This window comes from Leucoraja erinacea, chromosome 3, assembly GCF_028641065.1.
Source record: "Leucoraja erinacea ecotype New England chromosome 3, Leri_hhj_1, whole genome shotgun sequence".
Lineage (NCBI taxonomy): Eukaryota > Metazoa > Chordata > Chondrichthyes > Rajiformes > Rajidae > Leucoraja > Leucoraja erinaceus.
Genome location: NC_073379.1, coordinates 12,272,473 through 12,275,878, shown reverse-complemented (window position 1 = coordinate 12,275,878; position 3,406 = coordinate 12,272,473).

Genomic DNA, 3,406 nt, shown 5'->3' with positions numbered 1-3,406 from the left:
AGTGTTGCTCACTCTGGCCATGGAGGAGACCCAGGACAGAGAGGTCAGATGGGGAATAGGAGGGGGAGTTGAAGTGCTGAGTCACCGGGAGATCAGGTTGGTTAATGCGGACCGAGCGGAGGTGTTCGGCGAAACGATCGCCCAACCTCCGCTTGGTCTCACCGATGTAGATCTGCTGACATCTAGAGCAGCAGATGCAGTAGATGAGGTTGGAGGAGATGCAGGTAAACCTCTGTCACACCTGGAACGTCTGCTTGGGTCCTTGAATGGAGTTGAGGGGGGAGGTAAAGGGGCAAGTGTTGCACCTGAATCTGGAGGTGTGCGTTTCCACACTTCTGTACCTCTTGCCTGTAGAAGATGGAGTGGCCTGGGTGAGACTGGTCCTTGATTTTGCTGGTGCCCTTGCTGAGACAGCATGGAGTAGATGGAGTGAATGGGAGGTTAGTTTGTGGGATAGTCTGAGCTGCATTCACAACTCTCTGCAGTTTCTTGGAAGGGTGAAGAGACGGCCAAGATGAATAATACCAGATTATCAAGATCTTGATTATAAGATTAGGCTCCTGAGATTTAAGACTTAACCTTTGAGCGAATGCAGACACAGCAATCTCACTGGATTAGAGGGCACAGCCTCAGGATAAAAGGACATACCTTGAGAAAGGAGATGAGGAGGAATTTTTTTCATCAGAGGGTGATGAATCTGTGGAATTCATTGCCACAGACGGCTGTGGAGGCCAAGTCATTGGGCATTTTTAAGGCGGAGATTGATAGATTCTTGATTAGTACGGGTGTCAGGGGTTATGAGGAGAATGGGGTTATGAGGGATAGATAGATCAGCCATAATTTAATGGTGGAGCAGACTTGATGGACTGAATGGCCTAATTCTGCTCCTATAACATGAACTTATGGAAGGCAGGGAAAAGGCCAACGTTTAGAGTTGAGATCGTGTATCAGGAAACAAACATCTTGATTTTCAGGATGTTACTCCAGATCTCTTCAACCACCTTAGATGGGGGCAATGAAGGGGGGGGAGGGGGGTATAAATGTGGGTGTTTCCAATGATATCATCACTCTCTCAGCCAATTGGATTGTGCAGTTAGGGTTCGGAGATAGAGATAGATCAGCCATGATTGAATAGTGGAGCAGACTTGATGAGCCAAATGGCCTAATTCTGCTTCCATCACTCATGAACATAACTCTCAGTCTGAAGAAGGGTCTCGACCCAAAATGTCACCTATTGCTTTTTCTCCAGAGATGCTGCCTGTCTGGCCGAGTTACTCCAACATTTTGTGTCTATCTTTGGTGTAAACCAGCATCTGCAGTTCCTTCCTTTGCTGGGACATGTCGGGCACTGTGACAATGCACTGCCTCCTCCCAGGGTCAATGCAGCTTTGCATGGAGCAATGCGCTCCTGCCTCCCAGAGCAATGATAGAAATCATGGATGCATTGGAGATCCAATGTTCTCTTGACTCTGGATCAGTTCCTGTGGACTGAAGGGTAGCCAATGTAACTCCACTTTTTAAGAAAGGAGGGAGAGAGAAAACAGGGGATTATAGACCAGTCAGCCTTACATCGGTTGTGGGGAAGATGCTTGAATTAATTATTAAAGATATAATAGCAGCGCATTTGGAAAGCAGTGACAGGATCGGTCAAAGTCAGCATGGATTTATGAAGGGAAATCATGCTTGGCTGATCATCTGGAATTTTTTGAGGATGTAACAAGTAGAATGGATAAGGGAGAGCCAGTGGATGTGGTGTATCTGGACTTTCAAAAAGTCTTTGACAAGGTCCCACACAAGAGATTAGTGTGCAAAATTAGAGCTCATGGTATTGGGGGTAGGGTATTGACACGGATAGAGAACTGGCTGGCAGACAGAAAGCAAAGAGTAGGAATTAACGGGACCTTTTCAAAATGGCAGGCAGTGACTAGTGGGGTGCCACAAGGCTCAGTGCTGGGACCCCAGTTATTTACAATATATATTAACGATTTAGATAAGGGAATTAAATGTAACATCTCCAAGTTTGCGGATGACACAAAGCTGGGTGGTAGTGTGAGCTGCGAGGAGGATGCTATGAGGCTGCAGGGTGACTTGGATAGGTTGAGTGAGTGGGCAGATGCATGGCAGATGCAGTATAATGTGGGTAAATGGTTATCCACTTTGGTGGCAAGACCAGGAAGGCAGATTATTATCTGAACAGTGTCAGATTAGGAAAAGGGGAGGTGCAACGAGACCTGGGTGTCCTAGTACATCAGTCACTGAAAGTAAGCATGCATGTACAGCAGGCAGTGAAGAAAGCCAATGGCATGTTGGCCTTCATAGCGAGATGAGTTGAGTATGGGAGCAAGGAGGTCCAACTGCAGTTGTACAGGGCCCTGGTGAGACCACACCTGGAGTATTGTGTGCATTTTGAGGAAGGACATTCCTGCTATTGAGGGAGTGCAGCGTAGGTTCACCAGGTTAATTCCCGGGATGGCGGGACTGTCATATGATGATAGAATGGGTCGACTGGGCATGTATTCACAGCAATTTAGAAGGATCAGAGTTGATCTTATAGAAACATATAAAATTCTAAAGGGATTGGATAGGCTAGATGCAGGAAAAATGTTCTCGGTGTTGGGGGAGTTCAGAACCAGGGGTCACAGTTTAAGAATCAGTGGTAGGCCATTTAGGACTGAGATGAGGAAAAACATTTTCACCCAGAGAGTTGTGAATCTGTGGAATTCTCTGCCACAGAAGGCAGTGGAGGCCAATTCACTGGATGTTTTCAAGAGAGAGAGATCGCTCTTAGGGCTAATAGAATCAAAGGATATGGGGAAAAAGCAGGAACGGGGTACTGATTTTGGATGAACAGCCATGGTCATATTGAATGGCGGTGCTGGCATGAAGGGTCGAATATCCTACTCCTGCACCCATTTACTATGTTTCTAATGCAGCCTTACAGGGAGCATTGCAGTGCCTCCTCTCAAAGCAACGCACTCACTCCTCCCGGGCAATGACGCCTCACAGGGAACAATGCAGCCTCACATAGAGCAATGCAGCCTCTCCCTCTAATGTAGCATCACAGGGAGCAATGCACCACCTCCAATGCAACGTCACGTGAAGCAATGCACCCCCTCCAATGCAGCGTCACAGGGAGCAATGCAGCCTCGCAGCGAGCAATGCAATCTCCCCTCCAGTGCAGCCTCGCAGGGAGCAATGGATCCTCCCCTCCAGTGCAGCCTCGCGGGGAGCAATGCAGCCTCGCGGGGAGCAATGCATCCTCGTATGGAGCAATGCATACTCTCCCCCTCCAATGCAGTCTCGCAGGTAACAATGCATCCCCTCCCCTCCAATGCAGCCTCGCGGGAAGCAATGCATACTCTCCCCCTCCAATGCAGGCTCGCAGGCTCGCAGGGAACAATGCAGC